Source organism: Mustela lutreola, chromosome 12 (genome assembly GCF_030435805.1).
Source record: "Mustela lutreola isolate mMusLut2 chromosome 12, mMusLut2.pri, whole genome shotgun sequence".
Taxonomy (NCBI): Eukaryota; Metazoa; Chordata; class Mammalia; order Carnivora; family Mustelidae; genus Mustela; species Mustela lutreola.
The window spans coordinates 83637823-83654758 of NC_081301.1; the positions used below are offsets into that span (position 1 = coordinate 83637823).

The following is a 16936-nucleotide window of genomic DNA, read 5'->3' on the forward strand; positions in this document are numbered from 1 at the left end:
AAGACTGGGTTCCTTTCTGGGGGACTCTCGCCAAAGATCAGTTTCTTTGGTCATTCGAGCTGTTGGCAGGATTCATTTCCTTGTGGTTGTAGGACTGAGATCCATGCCCTGGCGGGCTGTCCACAGAGGGCCACATCTGGCTTTTTGATGCCACCTGCATTCATTTTAGGGGAGGGAGCCTAAAACTGCAGCGGTAGGTTTGCGCTCTCTCATTTCTCTCTGACTGCAGCTGGAAAATTTCTCCGCTTTTAAGGACCCATCTGCTTAGCCCTGGCCCACCTCGATAGCCCAGGACAATATCCCTCTTAAGATCTCTAACCTTAATTGCATCTTTAAGTTCCTTTTGTGGTTAAGGGACCATATTCATTGTCCTGGGGTTTAACTAACTTGAGGATTTAAATGTTTATTGAAGACGACAGCCAAGTCTCTCTGGCTAAATTTGGGGTAGTGGGTGAGAGGGGAGAGAGGGCTTCACATCATGGAGGTGCCAGACCCCACATCCTGTCCGGTCCCTCTGCCTCTAGACGAGTATGTGAGGTCCAGAGAGCAGTGGGAATGACTTGCCTAAAGTGAGCTCTGGGACTAGGGACTGGGCTCTTCTGCCCTTCACAAGCTCTTTGAAACTGTGGGCCACAGTGTACCTGGGAGGAGTCTGCTGATATATGGGGTCACAGGTCATGTAGTGAGTGTCTACATGGGGCAGGCAGGATTAGAGGAGTTATACAGAAATATAACAGTTTCTGTCTGCCCAGGAGTTACATTTTAGTGAAGAAAGAAATAGAGCAAGTTTTACAAGTAAACAACAACAACAAAAAATTAAAATATCAGCTAATTGTGCATGATGTGCCAGAATTAAAATAAGGTGACTGACATATTGGGGGGCAAGGATGGGGGTGCTGGGAGGTCAGGGGAGGAGGAGGAACGGAAGGAGAGAGAGATGCTGTTGTCTTTAGACTGGGCACTGAAGGGAAACCTCTTAAAGGTGATATTTGAACTGTGACAGGACAATGGGAAGGAACCAGCCCCATTAATATCTTGAGAAGAGCAATTTAGGTCAAGAGAAACAGCTCGTGAAGGGTCTGGGAGCAGGAATCAGCAAGAAGCAATCCAGATCAGGACCCTCCTGTGTGTCTGGAGAGTGACGGGGAGAGGTCAGTAGTGACGAGGTCAGAGATGTGGAGGAGATGAAATCTGTAAGGCTCCTTTGAGTAAAGCACACATCTGTTGATTGTCAAGCATTATCTACCAGTTCTAGCTGGAGCCATAGAAGTCCCAAGTATAGGATCACGGGCTTCTTGGAAAAGCAAAAGCATGATGACCCATCAGATTTTGTATTTGCTCATTGGATGGGGTTCTAAAGCTTTTTCCTGGTTACTTGCTAAATTCCCAAATGACCCATCCCACTGATGCCCATTTGGGCACGTAATGGGACAGTTGGAAAATGGCTTTGGGTAACTGCCATTGGCCACGTGTACCATGGTAAAGTTATGCTCTTACTGACGTCATGGGTCTGATTTGCATTTTAACATTCAAGGGCGGTACTCACTATACTTGTCCCGAAGAATAATCGGCAGATTTTATTTTGAAATCTCAGTAGGTCGAACTTCCCATTTGTAAAACTTTTCAGTTGCTCCTTTGCTGAGCACATAAAACGAATTTACTTCTGAACTGAGACCTTGTATGCCAAATTTTTACAGCCTCAAATATAGTATTTTATCACTACTATAAATGGTTCTTGACTCACCTCCCACAGACCCTCAGGGCTAAAGGCAAGAGGCCTCCCTAATTCACTTGTTTCTTTTCATAGAAGATTTCTAAGTGGAAGCCAGGTCATTGGGATAATATTTCAAATGTACAGGCTGCATTCTGCTAAACATAATAAATCTGCAATTTTACAATTGGCTTGGACAGCTAGCACAATTGTCCTGGGCTTTCCAGTGACCATTCCTTCCAGACAACCTCCTCTTTCTTTCAGGGCTCACCTTCCAACCTCACCCAAAGGCTCAATGTCAACACTGAATTGTAGAGGACACAGTAATATGGAGATCACAGTTTAGCTTGATTCATTTTTCTAGTGGAACACCCAGGTTTCTAGCAATTATTTTAGGGCATGAAGTTCTATCATGATGGTAAATCAAGCTGTCAGCTCTTTTCTGGTTTAAATTAGACATTGGAGAGATTGAGAAAGTTTTCTACTCTAATATTCCACCCTCTGGATCTCTAGAATACACGTTACCCCTCTGGAGGCAACACTTGCCCTTGGATTTTCTGGTGATCTATTTCCTTGCAGGTGGTGGGCTCCTCAAGTGGAAATGCTGCTCCCCAAGGGCCCTCATGGACCTCCCAGTTCCTGATGGCCCGGGGCAGGCATCTCTCCGCATTGCCTGCCTGGTTCATACAAAACAACATTCACGTGTCTCACCTAGTGGTAGGTTGTTTACAGATAGATAGAATGTTGTTTTTATGGGGGAAAAAATTGGAAAAAAAAAAATACCCTGGCTTCTACAGAGGGCTATGGGCACAGCTAGGAGGTAAAAAGGCTCTATCGACTGACCCAGCAACATCACCAGTGGGAACATGACTAGTATTTGGAGATGTCAGCCTGGATACCCCCTGCCTTCCCATACTCTGCCTTTGGGTACTTAGCCAAGGGCTGGTAAATGAAGCATGGCCCTGCCCAGACCCCATCCCTGAGCCTGCTGCCTTCTCCGGCATGCTGTGCTGTTTGGTCCCCATTCTGCTGCTCACGCCCTGGGTTGGCCCACGGTGCTGGAAGCCGAGCTGCAGGCTGTCGGTAGGGCTGCAGCCAAGGTTTGTCTGGTGGGACTTGCAGGGAGACTTCATGGAAAGGATGAGTCTGGACTTGTACCAAATTACACTCCCGTTGACTTTTGGAAGGCTGGAATCTCAGACTCTAGAGGTGCGGAGGCAATTCACTGACATTCACTGTTGGCCTCACTCTTGGTTGGAGACTTGCCTTTTGAGCAGCTGGGTACCAATATGCAGATGCTCCTGCCTCACCCACACTCGGCTTCTCGCTATTCTGGTGTCTGCTTTGTGGCTTAAATTGATTTTTTTCTCCTTAACCAGTGGAGCTTGAAGCTCTTGCTACCATCTGGTAAAGGACTTGAAATGGCTAAGGGGCAGTGGCATAGGGAGATGGGACATGGGGTGAAGCGAGGAGCCCTCACAACAGGCACCGAAGCCACGTTATTGCGGGGTGCCCGCCCAGTGACAGGCACTACTCTAAGTGCTTATGACCCAGCGACACACAGGTTAGAGGTGTGGCCCCTACAGGGTGGCAGATATGATAGGAAAGACAGTGGGCAGAAATGGAGAGAAAGCAAATAAAATTTACTTTGCTATCTCTTGGTTTCTCTCTTTTGAAGAACTTGGGTCATGATACCCTTTTAGTTTTCATTATAATCTCTATGGCCTTATGAGAAGGTAGAAGGTGGGCAACTTACAGATGGTTTCTTTCGTAAAACAGAATGGGATTAAGAAACCACAGAGTATACGGCTTGCCCAAAGATTTTGTGGTAGGGGAAGGATGGAGCTAAAAAGATCCTAAGATTTCAGATTCCATTTTCCACATTTTTATAAAATCAAGTGAGACCCAACCTTCCAAAGTTCTAGTCATTCTACAGGTCTCTTTTCCTTTTGTTTTGAACTTGATAGAGACGTAGGCTGAGATCCTGACTGCTAAAGGATTTTAGAAAAATCAAACGTATTTCACCAAAAGAAAGTAATTTGACAACACTTTCCAACTTGTTACGCTTAAACATGCAAAAGAGACACTCTCATTGGTTTCTAGATACTTCTGGAAGGGTGAAATCCATTCCATCATCCCAAGTGCCCAGACCCCCAGTCACTGGAAGTCTAATGCCACGAACCCCACATAGCTCTCAGGAATGGTAGATTGTCTTCCGAAACCCTCCGCCCCATATATTGTGCTCGGCCACACTCTGTGCTTTTTTTCCGCTAGGTTTGTTTTGGAAGTGCTTGGCTCCATTCTCTTTGTGCAAGCATACGTGATCCAGACAGCCTTGGCTTGCAGCTCGACTTTGCAGGTCAGTTACACAACAAGTAGGAGGAATTTTGATTATACCCGGCTCTGGGGGAAAACAGCATAATAACACCAAGAGCCAAGATGATGAGCTCATGGCTCTAGAATTGAACTTAGAATACCTCGCCACTATTTTCTTGTTCCCCATAAGTAGAAGAATGTGAACTTGAACATAGGGCAGGGAGCAGGGGGAGACTTCCGGGGGTGCAGCTGAGGAACAAAGGAGTATAACCGGGAACGAAACAAATATGGCAGGTTGTGGACCTTTCCGTGGCTGTCATTAGGTTCTTTCGGAACACGGTGTCTGAGTGCAGTCTACTTTGGAAAAAGAGCAAATATTTGGGTGTCTGTGAGTTTGGAGCTATATAGTCCCAAGTTTGTTTTTGGCTCTAAAACTGGCTAGATCTGTGACCTTGGGCAAGTGACATCAACTTCCTGGGTCTTGGTGCTCTCTTCTCTAAAAGGGATCGAAGGATTTCAAACAGAGAGGATTATGCAGAGGATTAAATAAATATCGTGCTTGCAAAGTGCCCACCTAGCTGAGCACCTGGCATGAGATTGACAATAAGTTATAATTATTACAGTGTATCTGCCTCTGCTCCGGCTTCCATTCTCAGCAAAGTATTCTAAGCATGTTGAAATGATATGTTTCTATGCCCATCTTCATCAGCGGGTGTATATCCCCATCTTAATCAACTCTGATTGCCTATTGGAATCGCTTGGGAGTTTTCAAAAAACACTGTTGCCTGCGACTTACCCCAGACTGATGAAATCAGAAACATCGGGAGCCAGTCCCAACATTGCATTTTACAGCTCCCCGGGCAATTCGAATGTTCATTTAGGGCTGAGAGCCACTGGCCTTCCCCATCTACGTGCGAGCCCTTTGAGAGCAGAGAACATGCTTTACGCTTTTTCATATCCCCATCTTAGCCTGATGTAGATGCTCAGCAAATATTTCTTGAACCAGATTTTTAAAAATGAAAGAAAGTTGTCCAAATCCCCAAGACTGGGCTCATATGGACACATTCCTTGGGCAGCAGATAAAGGCAAGGGTACTAGCCCATTGTTATTCTCACACAGGGGATTTGAAAGAGTGGGGTAAAGAAAGGTCAAGGTCCTTTCAGCAGACAGTTCACCACCCACTGACCACATGTCACTCATCACTGGACCTTTTTTTGACTCTTCAGTTGCCAAGGGATCAGAGAAGTGAGAGCAGAATACTTTTAAGAGACTCCATCAGCTAAAAAAGAAATAGCAACTCCTTCAAAAGAATTCCTTTGATAGAAGGAGAAAGACAGACCCTGCCAAGGGAAGATAATAGACAAGGCCGGAGGGGCAGAAGAGAGAAATCAGGAAAACACAGCAGGCACATGTTTGGGACAATTTCATGCACAAACATATGATGTGAGACCTCAGCACACACGAGCCACGGTCCCCGTCCTCACCAGGGCGTTCGCTGTGTTAGTGTTTGTCTTTTTGGCCGGCACATGGCAAGATGGGGATTCCCCATCCCGTGAGCTCAGGCATGCTTTGGCCAAAATATATGTGAACAGACGTTACAAGTGCCACATCTTGGGGACAGCATTAAGAGCTGGTATACTTTCTTTTGCCATGACAAGGTAGTGAGTACTCCACCAACCCAAGTCCTGGGTTCACGACCGTGAGGAGCGGAGCTCCTAGCCGACCCACAATGGGGAGGCGGCACGAGTGAAAAACACCGTTGTTGCTTTAAGTTCTTGAGATTTGGGGGTCCTCTGTGATCAGGGCACAACCCTGCCTATCCTAGCTTAGGCTTGCGACAAAGAGTTTCTAAGCCAACAGAGTAAAACAAAGTTATGCACAGGTTGCTTGGGGCTGTCTAACTGCTCTGACTTCCTACAGGCATAAAATGGGTCAAGTTTCAACACCTCCCCACTCCTCAGTTTCTGCATCTGTAGAGATCATGGGATCATAGATGTGAGAACACATCAGCTAACATTAAGGGTTTAGCGCTGCGCTAAATGGTGATGGAGCTTGCTAAACACTAGGGTGGACGGCCCTATTTTTTGTGGGATAAACGGAGCAAGTGATAGGACAGCAGCGTACACAAAACCGTGCGATGAATATTTGCTAATTGAATTAATGCGGAAAGTTGGGATGAGTAAGAGATGAGGGCACCTAGGAACTGCTGCAAATTCCTCCAACACTGGGTTCTCTCTTTTTTAAGATTTTATTGATTCGTTTGATGGAGGGGAGGGGAAGAAGCAGACGGGGAGGGAGAAGGATAAACAGACTGCATGCTGAGCGTGGGGCCCGACGGGGGGCTCGATCTCACGACCCTGAGCTCACGACCTGAGCTGAAATCAGCAGTCAGGCACTCAACCTGGGCCTCTAAGGTTTTGTTTTTTTCAAAACCCTCATCCCTGAAAGGAGGGTCTAATTTAGAAAATGTGGGGAGAGGGAGGCTCTCATGAAAAATAAAAACAAGCAGTTTACGCTTTTTTTTTTTTTTAAAGGCAGGACTGTCTAATGGAGTTGGCTCATTTCTCTTTTCGTCAGCAAACTGGTGACAGTGCTTTTAGACTCCAGTCCTTCTTCTGAAGCTGGACTGTGTTTGGCCTTTTAAAGACCAGAGCCATCCTGGACTAGCCATGGAGCTGATCTAGGAAGCCACCTGGGTCATGCACTAAGGTTGGCCGGACAGTGGGTGGTGCCTTTGGTTTGGAAGGTACCCAAACTGTTTGATACTGTATTTTTCTCCCTGAACATTTTTGGAAGAGGTCCAAGGGGAGATATGGGTACAAGTGAACTAGAGATCCGTGATAACGGTATCTGATCTGAAAAACCCCATATGTGTGCCTCATTGGAAAACTAGAACTTGAACTTCTTGTCTCAGACATTTGTTTCTTCTATGAGTGAGGTCTCACTCCTTCATTGAAAGATAAAGTAGCAAGGGTAAATGAGATTGGTTCTCTAATTCCTGGACCTGAGGTTTGAATTTAATCTGGGACAGGGTGGAGAGCGCACACTTCATATTCATGTGGAGGAGAGAGGGTTGTATCCTCGCGGAATCTAGTTTTGTCAAAGAGCGAAGGAGTTTCTGTGGAGGTGAATAAAACTGTGGAGGTTAAGGGCAGCAGAAGAATCTGGAGCTAACTGAGAGCATGCCTGCCTACTTTCAGTTATGGATTCCCCTGTCTGCTCTGCCCAGTGTCAGAACATTCCAGATGTAGGTCCTCAAAGCTGACAGTTTCAGGTGAACAATGACCCCAATTCAATTTCCACAGCTATAATCAACAGTTTCAGTGTTTGACTGGGACATTCACTCATGTCATTGGGCGTAAAGCTGTAGCCCAGTGAAGTACCATGGTTGTTGTGTGTAGAACTGAGGGAGGGGGCAGGGAGTAAGGTTTCCTTTTATCTTTTTATGATTCCATAGAGCCCAATACTAATACGCTTTTCTCTAGAATTAGAAGAGAAGAGCATTTGGTTGTATGGGTAGAAGAGTTGTGAAACACATGGGTTTGGGTCTCGGGCTTTGCAGAATCAATTCCTGGTTTATCAGTTACCAGCCCCATGACCTTACACAAGTTGCTTGACTGTTCAAAGCTAAATTTGTTCATCTGTAAAGTGTGAACAATGATGACATCTACTCTTTAGAGTTAAAAGAAGAAATATGCTTAAGGAATTTAGGATAGCACCTGGAGCATTAGGTAAGCATACCATAAATGCTATAGCAATTAGCTTACTGTTATAGTTAGGCCATGGGGGGACAGGAAAGAAGGGGATTAATAGGTTTACTCTAACCTTGTGCTTTTTATGTCAGATTTATTGAAATATTTTTGTAATGTAACATTTGCCCTTTGTATGAATTTTGACAAATGTGTAGTCATATAATCACCCCTGATAATCAAGACATAGGACAACATGCCAAATAGTTGTCTCCTACCCTTTATGATGATGGCATGGTTATTATGAACTGAAGTCCATAATGTCCTCAGATTTCCTTAGTTTTTACTTTGGGTCTTTGTCTATCCCAGGATGCCCTCCAGGACACCACATTGCATACAGCTGTCTTATCTCCTTGGGCTTTTCTTGACTGTGACAGTTTCTCAGACTTGACCTTTTTGATGACCTTTACAGATTTAAGAAGTACCCATCTGGGTATTTGACAAAAGACCTCTCTATTTGGCTTTGTCATGTTCTTTCCATGATCAACCTGGGGGTGTGGGTTTTGGGGTAGAAGACCACAGAGGTGAAGTGCCATTCTCATGGCATCATATCAAAGGTATATGCTAATTTTTTTTCTAAAGATTTTATCTATTTATTTATTTGACACAGGGCAAGAGAGTGTGCAAGCAGAGGGAGGAGCAGAGGGAGAAGGCAAGCAGACTTGGCACTCAGCATGGAGCCTGATGTAGGACTCGATCCCCTGCCCCTGAGATCATGACCTGAGCGGAAGGCAAGAGTTGGATGCTTTACCGACTGAACCACCCAGGCGCCCTGGGTGTGTGCTATTAATCTAACACTATTGTTGTTGACCTGATCACAAGGATGAGGTAATGCTTGCCAGGTTTTTCCACTATAAAGTTCTCCCCTCCTCCCTTCCCTGCTACATTCTTGGAAGGAAGTCACTGTGTGACATCTACACTTAGGGGATGGAGAGTTATGCCCCACTTCCTGGGGGGAGGAGTGCCAAATAAGTTACTTGGAATTCTTTTGCCCTGAAGATTCATCCCTTCTTCTCCATTTATTTATTTATTCAACAATTTATTTATTTATATTGATAAAAATTCATGAATTTTTATTTTATACTTTGGTTTATAAGCTAATACTACTCTGATCATTGCTCAAATTGCTCCCACTTTGGCTCTTGGGAACTCTTTCAGGTCTTCCCTACGTCCCTTTGAGATACCCCCCAGCACTGTGGAGTCCTTCTTTCTTGGAAGACTTCCTCATTTTCTATCACTACAAGATGCTGCGGGTTCATCTTGTATATTTCCTGCCCAGACCCAGACCCAATGTCCTTTTTTGGAGATTTGTATTAGGAAATCAAAATCTGGACCCGTGGTGTGCTCATTGCTACTTAGATGTCTTAGTTTCTACATTCCCTCAGCTGACAGAGCGTGGAGTACTTTAATTCCTCCAACTTAAAAAAAAAAAAAAACAACAAAACAAAAAAAATGGTTTTCTTAAGCTACAGAATGGCTGAAATAGTGCAGTGAATAATTTTATGTGCTTTAGCTAGATCTTCCCCCCAAACCGTTTGAAAATAATTTGTAGACATCATGACATTTTATCCCTAAATACCTTTTCATCCATCTCTTACACAAAGAACCAGATCCTATGTAATACAACACAATGGCTACAGCTGAGGAAATATTAATTCAGTATTATTCAATTATATTCAGATATTCTTAATGGTCCCCCAAATATATTTTTTTAAACTTTAAAAATCCAGGGCACTTGGGTGGCTTAGTGGGTTGAGCCAGTGCCTTCGGCTCAGGTCATGATCTCAGGGTCCTGAGATGGAGCCCTGCATTGGGCTCTCTGCTCAGCAGGGAGCCTGCTTCCTTGTGCCACCCCCCCCATCTGCCTCTCTGCCTACTTGTGATCTCTTTCTCTGTCAAATAAATAAATAAAATCATTTAATAAAAAACTTTAAAAATCCAGGCTCCGATAAATATTTACACATTTTCTTAGTTGTTTTGGCTCTTTATTCTCTGGATTAATTCCCTTTCTGTTTTTTCATTCTGTTGTTGTTTTTGTTGTTGTTGTTGTTGTTTTGTTTTGTTTTTTAAGAGTGTGGGTCAGTTGCCTTATCACTATCCCACATTCTGGATTTATCTTCAGGCTAGTGATCTTCAAGCGAAGTAAGGGTTTCTCAACCTCAGCATTGACATTTTGGACCAGATGATTCTTTGTTGTTGGGGCCAGTCCTGTGCATTATAGAAGGTTTAAAAACATCCTTGATGCTCGTAACTAGATGCCAGTAACAACACCCCAGTCATGACGACCAAAAATGTCTCAAAACATTAACAAATGTCCCTGGGGTCATTGTCGCCTCCAGTTGAGAAGCATTGGTCTAGACAAGGATACTAGGATACTAAGTAATGTTGTGTAATGTTGTCAAGGATACTAGGTAATGCTGTGTACCCTTAATGTATCACAGCAGGAAATACATGGTATCAAGTTGGGTGGAACTTACCATACCAAGTATAATAACTTAAGTTGATAACCAGCAAATCCCTCCATTGTAATTAACTGTAGAAGTACTTGGAGTCTCTACAATCATCCTGTTTCGTTTTTCATCTAATGATTTTAGCATCCACTGATGACTCTCTTTTGAGTCAATACACTAGGGGATGTAAAATGATAATTTTCTACTTCTTTCCTTGCATACAAGCCAGCTGAAACTCTTGTAAAGAGCCTTCCCCTTTATTTTCCCTAAATCTTCCTTTCTCTCTTCTTTAAATATTATTTTGCTGCATAGATTATTTTATTAATCGAATTGTGATTCTTCATCATCCTTATGTTTTGATGATCCAATTATCCCAAATTGGCCAGTGGGAACCATTCACACTAATTACTCTGTCATTTCCTATGAATATGTAAACTAGTTACAATAATTCAAATGAAAACTCTATACAAAGATATACCTAGAGTAGCTTCCCTTCCATCTCCTTCACCTCTTTCTGTATAGGTAACATTTTCATTGGTATTCTGGTTTGTTATTTCTTTTTAAATTAAAAAATGTTTTAAATTATTTATTTGTCAGAGAGAGAGAGAGAGAGAGAGAACTAGCAGGGGTGGTGGCAGGCAGAGGGAGAAGCAGGCTCCCTGCTGAGCAAGGAGCCCAGTGCGTCACTTGATCCCGGGACTCTGGGATCATGACCTGAGCCAAAGGCAGACGCCCAACCGAATGAGCCACCCAGGCATCCCTTTCTGGTTTATTATTTCTGTATTTCTTATCCAAAAAGTAGTTAAAAATGCATATGAGCACACATGTCTATTCAAAAGGTAGTTTACTGTGTATGTTTTTTGCACCTCGCCTTCCACTTAACAGTACCTAGTGAAATCACAATCAGTTCATACAGACCTTCTTTGCTCTTTCTATGGCCATACAGCCCTCCCTAGTGCATGTGTACCTTACTTTATGCAACCGGCCCTCCATGCTTGAACATTTAGGATGTATCAAATAGTTTACTACCACAGATGATGCCACAGAGAGTTACATGTGAATATCCTGCTATGAATTTGTGGATGTGTATCCTCAGGGTAAATTCCCAGAAGAGATACTGTAGGGAAAGGATAAATGCATAAGTAATTGTGTTCTAGACTGCCAAATCTCCTGCCACAGTTGTTGTAATATTCTTCCTACCAGTAATAAACCAGAGCGTTTGTTTTCCTACAGCGTTGCCTGTATAAAGCATTGTAAGCTTATGACTTTTTGCCAAGCTGACATGTGAGAAATGGTGTGTCATGGTAGTTTTACTTTGCATTTTCTGTAAAATGAATGAGGTTAAGCATCTCTTTTTATGCTTAAGGGCAATTTGTTGCACATGATTTTTAAAACCTACTTCTTTCTCCTTCATTTCCTGGCTGTTACCCTAGGTCAGGCTCCTGTGACTTACTACCCAGATTTCTGAAATAATCTACTGCTGATTTCTCTGCCTGCTGTCATTCTCCCTTTCAGTTATCCTGAACACAGTTAACATGTTACCACATTAATCTTCTTAAAACACTTCTGCAAAACATTCTCTATCTCTTTTTAAAGAACTTTTAATTGGTCCCTTTAGCCACAGAATAGTTTTAAACTCATTAATCCAGAATTCAAGATATGGTTTTCTACCACTTCTGTAAACTTCTCTTTGTTTATTCTCTTATATTTACTTAACAGTACCCCGCCCCCCCCCGCCAACTTATCTGTGGAGTATATGTTCCAAAACTCCTGTGGATGCCTGAAACCATGGGTAAAACCAAACACTAGGTGTACTATGTTTGTTCTTAGGTGTACATACCTAGGATAAAGTTTAATTTATAAATGAGGCATCATAAGAGATTAACACTAAATACTCCCCCTTTCTGTGATGATCAAGTACGATGTGGTGAGGTGAAGTGAAGAGAATGACAGAGGCATCGTGACGTAGCGTTAGGTGACTGCTGACCTTCTGGCAACACGTCAGAAGGGGGATCATGTGCTTCTGGACCCCAGTTGACTGCGAAAAACTGAAACCATGGAATGTGGCTGGGGCTGGTGGGCAGCTATATTGTATTCCTTCTGCAAAATTGGTACATTCATTGTCCTAAAGTCCATGGCAAAAATTCTCCCCTCCAGACGTTTTTCCGCTGCTTTCCAGTTTGAAATCACCTCCCTAATGCAGCTCTGCCTTCTTAGCTGTTTAAATTCCATGCAAACTCCCACTCCCAGCCTCTTGGAAGCCTTCCTCGACCACTTCAGGGCCCAGACATTCCCTCCTCTTCTAGATTCTATTGCTATGAATGTCTGTTCCCCTATTTGGCAATGAATTTTTATGAGCTTTATCTTGTAAAAAATATTTATTGTTTAAGTATAGTTGATATATAGTGTTATATTAGTTGAGGGGCACAACTCAGTGATTTAACAATTCTGTACATTACATGATGCGCACAATGACACAAAGGTGGTCACCGTCTGTCCCTCTACAGTGTTATTACACCATGATTGACTATACTCCCTACTGTACATTCTCTCTCTCTGACCTATTTATTGTAGAACTTGAAGTTTATACCTCTTATCCCAGTCACCTGTTTTGCCTACTCCACAACCCTCTCCTCTCTGCCAACCACTGATTTGTTCTCTGTATTTATGAGTCTGTTTTTGTTTTGTTTTGTTTTTTAGATTCCATGTATAAGTAAAATCATATGGTATTTGTCTCTGACTTTTTTCACTTAGTGTCATATCCTCTAGGTCCATCTGTGTTGTCGCAAGTGGCAAAGGCTCATTTTTTATGGCTGTATAATATTCCTGTGTGTGTGTGTGTGTGTGTGTGTGTGTGTGTGTGTACATACACATCACACCCTCTTTATCCGTTCATCTACTGATGGACTTGGATGGCTTCCCTATTTTGGCTATAGTAAATAATACTGCAGTAAACATCAGGGTGCTTATATCTTTACATGTAGTATTTTCATCTTCTTTGGATAAATAATAGTGGAATTACTGGATTGTATCCTAGTTCTGTTTTTAATTTTTAGAAGAAACTTTGTACTGTTTTCCACAGTGGCTCTACCAATTTACAGTCCTACCAACAGTGCACAGGGTTTCCTTTTTCTCCACATCCTCTTCGACATTTGTTACTTCTTGTCTTTCCGATTGTAGCCATTCTGACAGGTGTAAGATAATAGCTCCTTCTAGTTTTAATTTGCTTCTCTTTAATAATTAGTGATGGTGAACATATTTTCATGTGTCTGTTTGCCATCTGTTTGTCTTCTTAAGAAAAATGTCTATTCATGTCCTCTGGCCATTTTTTCCAGCTGGATTGTTTGAGGGTTTTTTGGGCGTTGGGTTGTATAAGTTCTTTATGTATTTTGGATTTTAACACTTTATTGGATGTGTATGATTGGCAAATACCTTCTCCCATTCAGCAGGTTGCATTTTCATTTTGTTGATGGCTTTCTTCGCTCTGCAAAACCTTTTTATTTTGGTGTAGTGCCGGTGGTTTATTTTTGCTTTTGTACCCCTTGCTTGAGGAGATATATCCATAAATATTTTGCTAAAGCTAGTGTCAAAAAGACTACTGCCTATATTTTCTTTTGGGAGCTTGATGGTTTCAGGTCTTTAATCCATTTGGAGTTTATTTTTATGTATAGTGTACGAAAGTGGGCCACTCTGATTCTTTTGCATGGAGCTCTAGATCTCCTAGCACAGTTTGTTGAAGAGTCTTCCTTATTGTGTATTTTTGCCTCCTTTGTCATAGACTAATTGCCTATTTAGGCGTTGGTTTTTTCCTGGGCTCTCTATTCTGTTCTGTTGCTCTCTGTGTCTCTTTTTGTGCCAGTACCATACAGTTTTGATTATTATAGCTTTCTGGTATATCTTGAGATCATGGAGCACTATACCTGCGGCTTTGTTTTCTCTCATGATTACTTTGACTATTTGTGTTCTTTGGTGGTTCCATTGAAATTTTAGGATTATTTGTTTTAGTTTTACTAAAAATACTGTTGGTATTTTGAAAGTGATCTCACTGAATCTATAGAGTATTATGTGTGGTATGGACATTTAACGATATTAAGTTTTCCAGTCCATGAGCATGGAATATCTTTCCATTTATTTACATTATCTTCACTTTATTTCATCACTGTCTTATAGTTTGCAGAGTACAGGTCTTTCACCTATTGGGTTAAATTTATTCATAGGTATTTAATTTTTTGATGCAGTCGTAAATTGGATTGTTTTCTTAAATTCTTTCTGCTACTTTGTTATTACCGTATAAAAATGCAACCCGTGTCTGTGTATCAATTTTATATCCTGTGTCTTTACTGAATTCATTTATTATATCATATTTTTTGGTGGAATCTTTAGAGTTTTCTATATATCTAGCATCGTGTCCTCTGCAAATAGTGATGGTTTTCATCTTCATTTCTGATTTGGATACATTTTATTTCTTTTTCTTTCCTAATTGTTGGGGCTAGGATTTCCAGTACTATGTTGAAGAAAAGTGTTAAGAGTAGACATTCTTTTCTTGTTCTTGATCTTAGAGGAAAAGCTTTCAGTTTTCACCATTGAGTATGATATTAGCTGTGGGTTTTTCATATATGGCCTTTATTATGTTGAAGTATGTTCCCTATAAACCCATTCTGTTGAGAGTTTTTATCACAAATGAATGTTGAATTTTGTCTCATACTTTTTCTTATCTCTTGAGATGATCATATGTTTTTTAATCCTTTGCTTTGTTAATGTGATTATCAAGTTGATTGATTTATGAATATTGAACTATTCTTGTATTCTCAGAATAAATCCCACTTGATCCTTTGAAAATATTGTTGAGTTCAGGGGCGCCTGGGTGGCTCAGTGGGTTAAGCCTCTGCCTTGGGCTCAGGTCATGATTTCGAGTCCTGGGATGGAGACCCACATCTGACTCTCTGCTCAGCAGGGAGCCTGCTTCCCTACCCTTTCTCTGCCTGCCTCTCTGCCTACTTGTCATTTCTGCCTGTCAAATAAATAAAATAAAATAAAATAAAGGAAAATATTGTTGAGTTCAGTTTGCTACAACTTCATTGAGGACTTCTGTAGCTACGTTTATTAGGGATAATGACCTACAGCTTTCTTTTTTTGCTTTTTGTAGTTTCTTGTCTGGTTTGGATATTAGGGCAATGCTGGTGTCATAGAATGGATTTGGGAGCTTTCCTTCCTCTTCTGTTTTTGGAACAGTTTGATCCTTATAGCCTTTTTCTTGTATTACAAGCACTTAAAAATTTTAAATTTGTGTATATTTTCCTCCAAGAGTAGGGACTAAAGCCATTTAAATGGGTGAAAATGAAGGGATTTTTATCACCTACTTCTAAGCCAAAATAAAGGCACACTGATGCCTATTTTATTGACAAGGTAAGGAAGCAAACAGATCTTAGTGACTGGATTAAGATCAATTATTAAGTCAGAGGGTTATAAGTATGGACCCCAAATCTTAGGTCAAGTGTCATACCTATTACTATAGCCCCTGAATGAAAGCAAACAAACAACAACAAAAAACCCCACAACTTAAGATATTAAGTAAAAATGACTCCTTTTACTTATTCTCTCAATTAATGAAGAAATATAATTTAGAAAACTTTGATTTATCTTAAAATTTCCATTCAAGATACTAGCTATAAAGATAGAATTTCGCATCCAATCATCTCGGAGCATGATGGTGTTATATAAAATGCTCTCTTTGCTTTCAGCCTTATCAAGAAGAGAAGTCTAAGGGAGAACAGATTGGTGGTTGCCAGAAGCAGAGGGTGAAGGGTGTCTAAAGGTACAAACTTCTACTTATAAAATAAACAAATCCTGCGATGTAATGTGTAGCATGATGAGTGCATTGTATATTTGAGAGTTGTTAAGATGGTAGATTGTAAAAATTCTCATCACGAGAAAAAAAGTCTATAACTCTAAGGTGACAACTATTAACTAGACTTATTGTGATGATCGCTGCACATGTAAATAAATTTTGAATCCTTTGTATACCTGAAATGAATATAATTTTCTATGTCAGTTATATCTCAAAGAAGAAGAGAAATCTAACCCTGTAATAATAAAAACATCCCTGTTTTTTCCTAGAAAAGCAAATTCAATATTTTCCTCAAAATACAATAGCCACTTTTGATCATGTTTCCTTTTCTCTTCTCTATCTGGTAATCTTCCCTCGAAATAATAAATATCTCCACCCAGGAACTAGACAAGATCAGAGTCAGTCTGGAATTTGAGTTCTTTTATATTGGGTGTTGAAAATCTTGATCTATAGTTGCACCAAAGATCTGAAAAAGAATAAAAAACTCAGAAAAAAAATTCCACCATCTCCAACAACTCACCTTTACATGATATAGAAGAAATGTCTCAGAGCAACTGATTTTACTTTTCTGTAACTCTTCTAGAGATTGTCTAGCTCAGGTTCAAAGATGAATCTATGTTATTAAAATGGAAGAAAATGGCGCTCTTTCTTTCTAAAGGATGATATCCCTTCTCCAAGAAGACTCTTGGGAAAATCCAAGGTAAATTATTCATATATTTTAAAATTCATATTTGTATCTTAAAATAATGAAATTTGATAAGTTGTGTCCCCTTCAAATCTCCCATATAGTTCTAATATTTTATGAAAAATGATTTATTTCTTTATTATATGATTTATTTCCTCTTCTTGGCCCACAGACAAA

At 41.1% G+C, this 16936-nt stretch overlaps 1 protein-coding gene and 1 long non-coding RNA gene across 3 annotated transcripts in view; one reads left to right on the forward strand and one right to left on the reverse strand.

The window, feature by feature from the left end:
* Window positions 1–16936, reverse strand: part of PCSK5 (proprotein convertase subtilisin/kexin type 5) — a 452950-nt gene that overhangs the window by 68231 nt on the left and 367783 nt on the right. The gene's annotated exons all lie outside the window — the stretch shown is intronic.
* LOC131813108 (uncharacterized) lies at window positions 7669–16779 on the forward strand. Its single transcript, XR_009346605.1, has 3 exons — window positions 7669–7758; window positions 15968–16041; window positions 16658–16779. It is a non-coding gene; the product is annotated as an uncharacterized LOC131813108 (long non-coding RNA).